At 42.0% G+C, this 11,978-nt stretch overlaps 1 pseudogene; it reads left to right on the top strand.

Annotated features, from left to right (window-relative positions):
- Positions 1-58: 58 nt before the first annotated feature.
- Positions 59-10,447, top strand: LOC121542169 (annotated as a pseudogene).
- Positions 10,448-11,978: the final 1,531 nt, after the last annotated feature.

The following is an 11,978-nucleotide window of genomic DNA, read 5'->3' as shown; positions in this document are numbered from 1 at the left end:
GACGAACTGCGCATGTGCAGGCCGTCAAAGGCACTCCGATAAGATGTTTTTGACGAAAATGAAAACGTGTCAGTTTGTCACTTTCACGAGGTTGGAGTAATAACATGTTCAACTACTTAAGACACTGTCTCAAATCTAGGTTGTGCCCTTAGATTTCGAGAAAATTAACAGCTAATGGAGATTTCTTCTCTCATAGATTTTTCAAACCCCAGCCTGGGCTACTTTGCAAGCGTTCCCGGAAGTCTTGCGATGTTGTGTCTCTGGGTTTAGAAACTCTGTGGTAAGGTTTTGATAACGTCACCTTTCAAGTTTCTTCTTCTTCGGCCGACTGGACGCTGTGTTGCCTATTGCTGCCTTTCCCAGGTAAAAGTGAGAATTGCACATTTATATATCTACTATAATGTCAAAAAGGACGAGGCGAAGGGTTTACTCCGCCCAAAATCTGTCCATTAAGCAGATCATAAATTATTTAACTAAATAATATGCCATAATATGCCATTTCGTAGACGCTTTTATCCAAAGCGACTTACAGTCATGTGTGCATACATTTTTACATATGGGTGGTCCCGGGGATAGAACCCACTACCCTGGCGTTACAAACGCCATGCTCTACCAATTGAGGTCAGAGCAATTGTATTAGTATAAAACATATATAATTTTCCACTTTTTTTGAGCATACAATATAGCTCAGTATTTTAATTATTTATTTTATACAGTCCTTTTTTCTCATCTTTATCAAGGGTGTCAATAATTTCGGACCACTCTGTATATTAGCATTTCCGTGCTTCATGTCCAAATAATCTTAAAGTATCAAAAATGTATTGTGTAGCTCAATTAAGTTACTTATAGATGATGTGGACATTATTTATAGATGATTTGAAGCATGAAAATGCTATTATAGGAACCATTGACTTGCATTGAATTTGTGCCACAAATGTTAAAAAGTGAGCATTTGAACTTTAGAATTGATAGTGCCTATATCCACTCTGAGTTTATATATGAAACAGTGCGGCATAATTAGACATTTTTCTGATTAATTTGTATAGTCTTTAAGTATATTTGGTTACACTATAGTTGAAACCTCTGTCATGGGGCCTACATATACAGTATATGAACAAAAAGGTGTGTTTGTGTGCTGTCTGGTTGGGAGCAGACATCTTCATGTAGCTTTACTTAGAGATAACCATTTCATCATTGTGTTAAGTTTATTGCCACAAGTTGACATCCGCTGTCATTACTGTGTGAATATCTCCTGAGTTTTATGTCATAATTATGGAATCACCATGTAGGACTTATGACTGAATGTTCAAGTAAATTGTAACTGCATATTCCTCTTTTAAACTGTTGAAGTACTTCAATGAGTCAATACATCAATATTTGAATGTTTGATCCACACTGAGACGTTACCAGTGGAGTACCTGGGGCAGAAACAGCTGTGTATGAACCAGTACTACCAGGTCCTGTCCTCGTGTCGCGTCCCCGGCCTGAAGAGAGACACGGTGGTCAACCACTCCCACAGCTCCAGGCCTCCCACTCACATCACTGTGGTGCACAATTTCCAGGTAAGGTAGTGCGGCTGAGAATTTGTTGTCCTGCAGCTATATCGGTCCACTAATACAAGAAAGGCCCAGTGCCCTACTTTTGTGAGAAAAATCAAATTAAAAATAAACAAAATATGTTTTCATATTTTGGGGGAATTCTGATTTTTCTCTGGGTGCTGCAGCACCCTCAGCACACCTACATCCTGCGGCTATGCTCCCGTCTCTCTTCCTCCATCAGTTCTTTGTGCTGGACCTGTATAACAGCGACAGCACCCCAATGACGGTAGACCAGCTGTACATGCAGCTGGAGAAGATCTGGAACTCCTCGCTGCAGACCAACAAGGAGCCCATTGGAATCCTCACCTCCAACCAATGCAACACCTGGGGCAAGGCCTACAACAACCTCATCAAGGGTGAGGAAACCTGGAGAGTGGAGATGAGACACATAGGCAGGGAATGAGGGGGGAGGGGACGCTCCTAAAGTCGCTCCTCATCTTGTGTGCTTTTACTTTGCTTGTGTTGATGTGAAAGAACTGGGCCAGGACTAGGTTAGAGCTTGGTTAGAACTTGGTTAAACTGGGTCTGAAGCTGGTTTGAACTAGTCTGAGACCATGAGCGCTGATCTAGAATCAGATCCCCCTTTTATTCATTATGATTTAAAAAGCAAAACTGATCCTAGATCAGCATTACTACTTTAAGATGCTTTGTGAATAAGGGCCCAGAACTGGGTCAGAAGTGGATAAGAAATTATTCAGAAGAACTAGGTCAGAACTGGGTTAAGGTTGGTGTGAATACAAAGGAGATAGGCATCCACCAATACATATCTACATTCCCTCCCCCCTTTCCTCCACCTAGATAAGACTAATAAGGACTTGGTGCGGGCCATCCAGAAGAGCATCTTCACAGTGCATCTTCTGGGCGCTCCCATGCCCTGCGTCTCTGACGAGTTGTACTGCAGCCGGGCCGCTGTCCAGATACTCTACGGAGGGAGCAGTCGCTGGAACACCGGCACCGCTGGTTCAAAAAACCCTGCAGGTGACACTACACACACACTTGTATACGTACACACACACACACATACACATACAGTAGTATATAAACTACCGGTCAAAAGTTTTAGAACACCTACTCATTCAAGGGTTTTTCTTTATTTTTACTATTTTCTACATTGTAGAATAATAGTGAAGACATCAAAACTATGAAATAACACAAATGGAATCATGTAGTAACGAAAAAAGTGTTAAACAAATCAAAATAAATGTGAGATTCTTCAAATAGCCACCCTTTGTCTTGATGACAGCTTTGCACACTCTTGGCATTCTCTCAACCAGCTTCACGAGATGGCTTGCATAATCAATGCTTGGAGTTTGTCAGAATTTGTGGGTTTTTGTTTGTCCACCCGTCTCTTGAGGATCAACCACAAATTCTCAATGGGATTAAGGTCTGGGGAGTTTCCTGTCCATGGACCCAAAATTTCGATGTTTTGTTCCTCGAGCCACTTAGTTATCACTTTTGCCTTATGGCAAGGTGCTCCATCATGCTGGAAAAGGCATTGGTCGTCACCAAACTGTTCTTGGATGGTTGGGAGAAGTTGCTCTCAGAGGATGTGTTGGTACCATTCTTTATTCATGGCTGTGTTCTTAGGCAAAAATGTGAGTGAGCCCACTCCCTTGGCTGAGAAGCAACCCCACATATGAATGGTCTCAGGATACTTTACTGTTGGCATGACACAGGACTGATGGTAGCACTCACCTTGTCTTCTCCGGACAAGGTGTTTTCCGGATGACCCAAACAATCGGAAAGGGGATTCATCAGAGAAAATGACTTTACCCCAGTCCTCAGCAGTCCAATCCCTGTACCTTTTGCAGAATATCAGTCTGTCCCTGATGTTTTTCCTGGAGAGAAGTGGCTTCTTTGCTGCCCTTCTTGACACCAGGCCATCCTCCAAAAGTCTTCTCCTCACTGTACGTGCAGATGCACTCACACCTGCCTGCTGCCTTTCCTGAGCAAGCTCTGCACTGGTGGTGCCCCGATCCCGCAGCTGAATCAACTTTAGGAGACGGTCCTGGCACTTGTTGGACTTTCTTGGGCGCCCTGACGCCTTCTTCACAACAATTGAACCTCTCTCCTTGAAGTTCTTGATGATCTGATAAATGGTTGATTTAGGTGCAATCTTACTAGCAGCAATATCCTTGCCTGTGAAGCCCTTTTTGTGCAAAGCAATGATGACGGCACGTGTTACCATGGTTAACAGAGGAAGAACAATGATTTCAAGCAGCACCCTCCTTTTAAAGCTTCCAGTCTGAGTTAGAATAACAATCAGCATGACAGAGTGATCTCCAGCCTTGTCCTCGTCAACACTCTCACCTGTGTTAACGAGAGAATCACTGACATGATTGCAGCTGGTCCTTTTGTGGCAGGGCTGAAATGCAGTGGAAATGTTTTTTGGGGATTAAGTTCATTTTCATGGCAAAGAGGGACTTTGCAATTAATTGCAATTCATTTTATCACTCTTCATGACATTCTGGAGTATATGCAAATTGCCATAATCAAAACTGAGGCAGCAGACTTTGTGAAAATTAGTATTTGTGCCATTCTCAAAACTTTTGACCACGACTGTATATATATAGATATATCACACACATACACACAATGTATATTAAACACACAACACACAGACCCTGTATGTATTTTGCCCTTCTTGAAGTAGTATGTCAAGTGTTTCTGACTTTTCCCGTTTCCCATGTTTCCAGTTTATCATTGGAGATGACGGGTCATGTGGTCTTATGTATGAGCACGCCCCCCGCCGAAGGCCCGCCCATGTCCTTGATTGACCATGTAGTCAAGTACACGTAAGGACACCACTGTTGGGTCATATCATTAATTTACACAACACTGTCTCTTCAATCACTCACTCATCCCTGTCGTGCCGGCTGTGCATAGGGCAGCAACAAATGTAACTTGTAAAATCATTTAGTGACGTCAATGGAAGATTTTTGGAAAATGTTGATCTACTCCGGCGTGTCTGCAGGTAGAATTCACCCCTTAATGAGTACAATGGCGTTTGAAACCCATGCCCTGATGGTTTCCTGCCATGTTCCTAACAGGAAGAAGTCTGAGATGGTGGGTACCCAAATGGTCCCCCTGCCCATACCCCAGAAACTACGTTTCAACATCACGCCCGAGATCAAGAAGGACATAGAGAAGGCTAAGGCTAAGCAGAACGTCAACATGTTAGAGCGTAGATATACAGATTCACTATCTTAATTAGAAAAGAATCCTGCAAAAACAGGAAATGTAAATTATTATATGGATTATATTTAATTGACATTTTTGTAGGGGTTGATACATTTTTCGTTAGGGAAAATCAAGTAAATTTTTAAAGTGGAAATTACAAACTTCAGAAGCTTTTTCATACCTTGAATACACTACAATTTGTATTATTTGTACAGAGTGATCAAATTTGGATAGCGGATCTGTACTGTACATATGTGTATGTTCTAGTTCTGTTTCTATGTTAGAGGTACATGCTACATACTGTACATTATATGTAGGATCTTAATTTGAACTAGTTTGCTACAGCAGGAAAATAATCCTGCAGCAACTGGAAATGTAAATTATGTGGATTATAATAAAAACTTTTTTTTATAGTGGTTTATACATTTTTCATAAGGTAAAATCCAATTAGAAACTTCAAAGTGGGAAATTATAAACTTCAGAAGCTGTTTTGAACCTCAAATACACTACAAGTTTTACATATCCTGCAACAGGTTGATCAAATTAAGATCCTACATCTGTAGCAGTGGTGGTCACCTGCCTTGGTCCTGGAGAGCTGTAGGGGGTTCCAGGCTTTTGTTCCAGCCCAGCGCTAACACACCTGAATCAACTAATCTTATTTTCAAGACCTTGATTACATATTATACAGGCCTATGTATATATTTATGAAAAACAGTTTTGATGTATTCAATTATGAATGTATATATTTGTGTAGGCCTACCCTCTAATATTCTACATATTGTCATCTACCCTCCAGAATGGTGCATGACCTGGATGTCAAAGTCATTGTCTTCTCACACTATGGCAAGAACGTCCCCAAGACTCACAAGATGAGCCCCGATGCCTTCATCCAGATGGGACTACAGCTGGCCTACTACAGGTGAGTATACACACCATGCTAATTACATTTGAGTGCTTATTTCAGTGACTGCAAAGAGCTATGTCATGCCTGCATTGCTTTACAATGACCAGTTGAGGGCACCAGATAGCAAAATATTCCCCAACCGTAGACTGTACCAGGCCTGGAATTTCGTGATTTTTAGGGGTAAGGCCTTCAAGAGGTGCCCAATCTGCCAGGGCACCAAGGCCATAAACCAAAATAGCCAATTAAATTCATTAGAAAAACAAAAAACACTAGCTATTCTGTTAAGAAAAACATAAGTGTATGCAAATGTCTTAAAAGTATTAGCCTACATGTCAAAGTGTAGGTGATAGACTATGTATATTGGCTACAGCCTCTCATGCCAAACGTTAATATATTTGTTGACATGTTTGACAAATATAATATAGGATAATTAACATTAACGTCTAAAGACTTGATTCTGTTGACATACAGTCGCGACCAAATATATTGGCACTCTTTAACTTTTCTTAAATAATTCCCTATTTCTTCTAAAATAAGTTGAAGTTGAAAAAACGTAGTCTCCACACCTTGTTTTGGGGATTTTCAACATTGTAGAACCTATTTTATTTTTGTAAACTTATGTTTATGATTTTAATTGCCCCCCCGGAGCTTGTACTTGGTTGCACAGCCTTTGGCCAAGATACTGCCGAAAAATGCTTCTTGTAGCCATCAATAAGCTTGCTGCACCTGTAGCTTGCTTAATTCGGCGTTGTGTCTGAAATAAGGTCACTCTGAGAACTGGATTGATTTGTGGGGATTTACTTGCCACCTGCAGAGAGTTGACAAAAACAGGTTGCAGAGTCAGCTCTTGCACACATGCTCTCGCGCACCTTCTCCCAAAGATAGGCAGACGAGAGGTCACAAAAATGTATTGTGGCGCACAAATGCAGTGCACCTAGCACACCACAACACATTCACCACAGTACAAAATAAAACACACAAATGACAATTTGCAATTCTCATTATATATTATTCTACATCATACCTGCAGAGTTGACAAAAACCGGTTACAGTGTCAGCACTTGCGCACATGCTCTCACGCACCTGTCAGGGCACAGCAAACCACTAACTACATGAAAACAATACACCATCATACACCATATGCTGCGCTGCTAACCGAGCTAAATACATTTTTTAAAACACAAAATAAAAGTCCTCTGTACAATTCCTTCAAAATAAAATGCCTGTGCATAATAAAGGGTAACAACATCACTCTGCTGCACACATTTCCACTGGCAATTTGTCCCACTCTTCAGCAGCAAACTATGGAAGTCCAGAGAGGACATAGAATAAAAATAAAATGACCCTTGTTATTTCGAGATCACAACTGATTTTTCTCACTACATAACAAAAGTTGTTTTGTCAAGATCACAAGATAATGTTCTCGTGATCATGACATAACAAAAGTTGTTTTTTTCGAGATCACAAGATAATCAAAAGTACCGCTGTTCAGATTCACGATAACCACATCATGAAGGAGCCTTGTGGCTGCGTTGATCGCAATGCGCTCGTGGGGCATTTTAAGCCCTGAACAATGCCTGACAGGCAGCTCTGTCTCCAAGGCTGCGTGCCGCCCCCAAGATCACAGCCAATCGCATGTAAGGAACAACGCAGCTAACTTGGCTGGTCTGTGAGCTAGCTAGTTATATAGGTAGTGTTGTTAGCTAGCTAGCTTGTTATATATGCTGGTTGTTAGCTTGCATAACTGATATGTGTAAAAGTATAAGAGACACTAAATGTTTTGTGGATAATATAACAATTTACAGTGGGTGAGCTAAATTCCTGACAGGCTGATCAGATTCAATTTCAGCCTCAGAGGTTGATAAGTCAGAATGCTTCCTTGTAGGCTGTTTCATAGGTAAGGCTCCTTGCAGGCAAATTAGCTGTCAAAGTGCTTTATAAGCAGATGCATGTCTGATCCAGAGGGTGAGCTCTACTCCTGGCAGGCTGATCACCTATGAAAAAGCCTACAAGGCAGAAACCTGACTTATCAGCCTCTGAGGCTGCTATTGAATCTATTCAACCTGTCAGGAATGGATGTAACCCACTCTGTAAATGTAAATATTATCCATAAAACATAAAGTGTCTGTTAGAATTACACTGCTCTTTCCATGACATAGACTGACCAGGTGAATCCAGGTGAAAACGATGGTCCCTTATTGATGTCACCTTTTAAATCCACTTCAATCAGTGTAGATGAAGGGAAGGAGACAGATTAAATAAGGATTTTTAAGCCTTGAGACAATTGAGACATGGATTGTGTATGTGTACCATTCAGAGGGTGAATGGGCAAGACAAAATATTTAAGTGCCTTTGAACGGCGTATGGTAGTAGGTGCCAGGTGCACCAGTTTGAGTGTGTCAAGAACTGCAACGATGCTGGGTTTTTCACACTCAAAAATGTCCCATGTGTATCAAGAATGGTCCACCATCCAAAGGACATCCAGCCAACTTGACACAACTGTGGGAGGCATTGGCGTCAACATGGGCCAGCATCCCTGTGGAACGCTTTCGACACCTTGTAGCGTCCATGCCCCGACGAATTGAGGCTGCTCTGAGGGCAAAAAGGGGTGCATCTCAATATTATGCACTCAGTGTATACACATCAGTTATGCAGGATAACAACCACATAGATAACAAGCTAGCTAGCAAAAAGCCACTTAAACATGCCTTAATCCTGGGAAAATAGTCTTTGGACAAATTAAACAAAATTAGAGCTCTTTGACAGTACAGATCAGCGCTGTGTTTACTGACAACAAAATGAAGCATTCAATGAAAAGAACACCCTCCCTACAATCACACATGGGGAGGTTTGATAATGCTGTGGGGTTGGTTTGCTGCATCTGGTACTGGGGGCCTTGAAAGTGCGCAAGGCATCATGAAATCAGCAGATTATCAGGTATCCAATGTTCAACCCATTGTCCAAAAACTGGGTCTCCATTGAAGGTTGTGGGTCTCCAGCATGACAATGACCCAAAACATACATCAAAAAGCACCCAGGAATGGTTCAAGAAGAAACACTGGACTGTTCTGGATTGGTCGGCGAAGAGTCCAGATCTGAAGCACATCCAAAACCAATGGCGAGATCTGAAAAGCAGTTGGTCGAGGGCACCCCTCAAACATTGAAGAATTAGAGCAGTTCGCTGTTGAGTGGGCAAAATCTTTCAATTTCCATTTATTTTAGAATACATTTTTGTGAATTATTTAAGAAATTTGCAAGGGTGCCTATACATTTGGCCGCAACTGTACTTGAGGCACGGTTCGTTCAGATAGGAGAGAAAGGCCAGTGCCTGTTGCGCATCGCAACATCACCCACCTTGCAATCTGAATAGAGAGTCAGCATTTTTAAACTATTTAACCATACAGTTTATAGTTTAGTCATTTAGCAGACGCTCTTATCCAACATTTTTCATACTGGCCCCCGTGGGAAACGAACCCACAACCCTGGCGTTGCAAGCGCCATGCTCTACCAACTGAGCTACAGGAGGGCCATAAACTTCATTATTTAAAACCTCATTTTATGAGGCATGTCTTACATTGTTTCAAAGTAGCCTAGAAAAATCCGACCATAGAAATGTTGAGGGAATTATTTTATAAACACTTCCTCATATGCAATTGAAACCAGCATTTCTCTCATGTTCTATTGGGTTTCAAAATAACTTTCTTTCATAACCCATGATAGTTGTTGCATCTTTAGATCACACCTCTTTCTAAATTTCTAACTGATATTTTAATCTCTGTCACATGAAACAGCTCGCATGTGCGGTGCGATTTTGAGAATGGTGTTTTCCTGCTAATTGCATTTTGGAACATTCGCGCGTATAGCCTACTGCCGTGTGCGCATTGCTGCACTTATATTTTGAAGAAATAATAGTTGATCAACATTTAATCTAAACGTTCTGATCTGTTGCATCAGCCTCACTGCTTTTTAAAATTGTTTTAATGTACAGTGGTATGAATTTGGGCTTTATCATCCCACAACTGTCCCAGAGTCTGTTTGGAAAATGTCTTACTCGCACAGAACAAAAAACTAACCAATAGAATAGGTAACGTTTTCTACTATGGGGTATAGTAGATTGACATAGGCTAGTGATTTTGCTAAGAAGGACGCACGCTGTTGCATCCCCGATGTGTCTGTCTTCACTTGTACTTCGGAGCTGCCAGGCCTGTGAGAAGGACCCGATCACGTGACAGGCATTAGCTAATAAACATTTTGATATCTGAGAGAGCCATGTAAGTGAGAGGTGCTTCAGAGCACTGATGATTGTCAGCCGGGCAAAGGGAATTATAATTATTATATTCAGCCCAAGGGCACAACGGCCACTCAAGGGGGAATTCGAGGCCTGGACTGTACCAATGCAATACCACTGGGATGACCTTTCCACTTCAGATGTGTGTCTTTTCCTTAGCATAAACTCTCTCTTTCTCTCTCTCTCTCTCTCTCTCTCTCTCTCTCTCTCTCTCTCTCTCTGTCTCTGTCTGTGTCTCTGTCAGGATGTATCAGTGGTGCTGTGCCACCTATGTCCGCGCTGGTTCACACTGACACCATCCGTTCCTGCTCCATCCCTGCTCCGTCGACTTGGCTAACTTTGTCAAGGCCATGGACAACCCAGCCAAACAGAACATAGAACAAGTGACGTTATTGGAGAAAGCTGTGAAAGCCCACAGTGCTGCGGTCTAATGGAAAGGATAGATACCCGCACACTGTCGAAAACATGGAAATTATTTAAAACAGAGGCTCAGATGCAAAAATATGTTGTATATTATTATGTTATTTATTAGAAAATGATGCCCCAAAATGTACATAGTGCAATAAGGTGCATAAATAAAATTGATAAGACAAACATTTTGGTTTACTCAACCATCATCAGTGACAGAGTACTGCAGACACGCATGCTAAAATACATCACGAAAGGTTTGAAGTTCACCAGTCAAGTGTTTTTTTCCTGTATGTTTGGATTAATGATGTAGCCTATATAAACACAATCAATATGTATGACTATGGTTTGGATACCTTCTGAGGCTGAAGCTGCAGGCCATCGAGGACCTGACCTCCATGCCTGAGATCTTCATGGACACCTCGTACGCTGTGATCAACCACTAAAACCTCTCCACTAGCCAGGAAACTAGCTAGGTATCTGGACATTGGCCTTTTCCGTGTCGCTCATTGCTGTTATCCGACCTGACAACCCAATATGGTGGCTGAATACCATATGGCAATGCAGTGGCAGTGTTTATACAACCGTTTTGGTTGAATTCCTGCTATTTGACTTTTTGGTTGATAAAAACTGTGCCCTGAGGTAGTACTGAAATACAGCTTGCTTGATTTTCTGTCTTCCCCGCACGATTGGGACAGCTGTAGCCAAACTTAGCAATTAGCTATCGAGCTAATGTTGTCAGTAGCCAACACTATTACCGTCAGCAAAGTGTCAGCTTGGTTAGCCCATTTTATACCTACACTACCATGCTGAGTCATTAGTAGTTAGCTAATGAGGCTACTTGGGGGTCTAGCTAATGCACATAGTGTAATGCACTCTGTCTCTCCCCCTTCCCCTCTTTCTCCTCCTCCAAAGGTACCAGCCAAGATGGACTGTGTGATGTGCTTCGGGCCCTTAGCGCCTGACGGCTATGGCGTGTGCTACAACCCCATGGCAGAACATCAACTTTGCTGTGTCGGCGTTCAACAGCTGCGACGAGACCAACGCGGCTGGACACGAGGAGGCTACTGGAGCGCACGCCAAGCTGTGAGAGGCAAGACTGGGTCAAGCTAGACATAGTTTAGACCTGGTACAGGATCAGACTAGACTAGGCTACGCTAGGCTGAACACTTCTTCAGGCTTAGACCACCACAGACCGCTCACCTCAGACCTGGTTCAGGGTCAGGTTAACACAGACTGATAGAAGACTGCTTAAGACCGATTAAGACTGGGTTCAGGCCTAGGCCACCACAGACTGCTAGCTTCAGACCAGATTCAGGCCTAGACCATCACACACTGCTCACCTCAGACCTGGTTCAACTCTTAGATCAGAACAGCTGCTGTTTTCTATATGTGGATATGATCCAGCCCTTATGACAATACTGTGATTTGCTTAAAGGCCTAGTGCAGCTGTTTTTATATCAATGTCAAATACTTTCTGGGTAACAATTAAGTAACTTCATGTAATAGTTTTCCGTTTAAAAAGGTCAAAAATAAACAAAAATAGGTTTTTTGATTAAAAAGAGGGACGGATATGGGACGGATATGTAACCATAAAACT

This window comes from Coregonus clupeaformis, chromosome 27 (assembly GCF_020615455.1).
Source record: "Coregonus clupeaformis isolate EN_2021a chromosome 27, ASM2061545v1, whole genome shotgun sequence".
In the NCBI taxonomy this organism is placed as follows: domain Eukaryota; kingdom Metazoa; phylum Chordata; class Actinopteri; order Salmoniformes; family Salmonidae; genus Coregonus; species Coregonus clupeaformis.
Note: the sequence above shows the minus strand (reverse complement) of the source record. Positions and strands in the feature narration are given on the sequence as shown.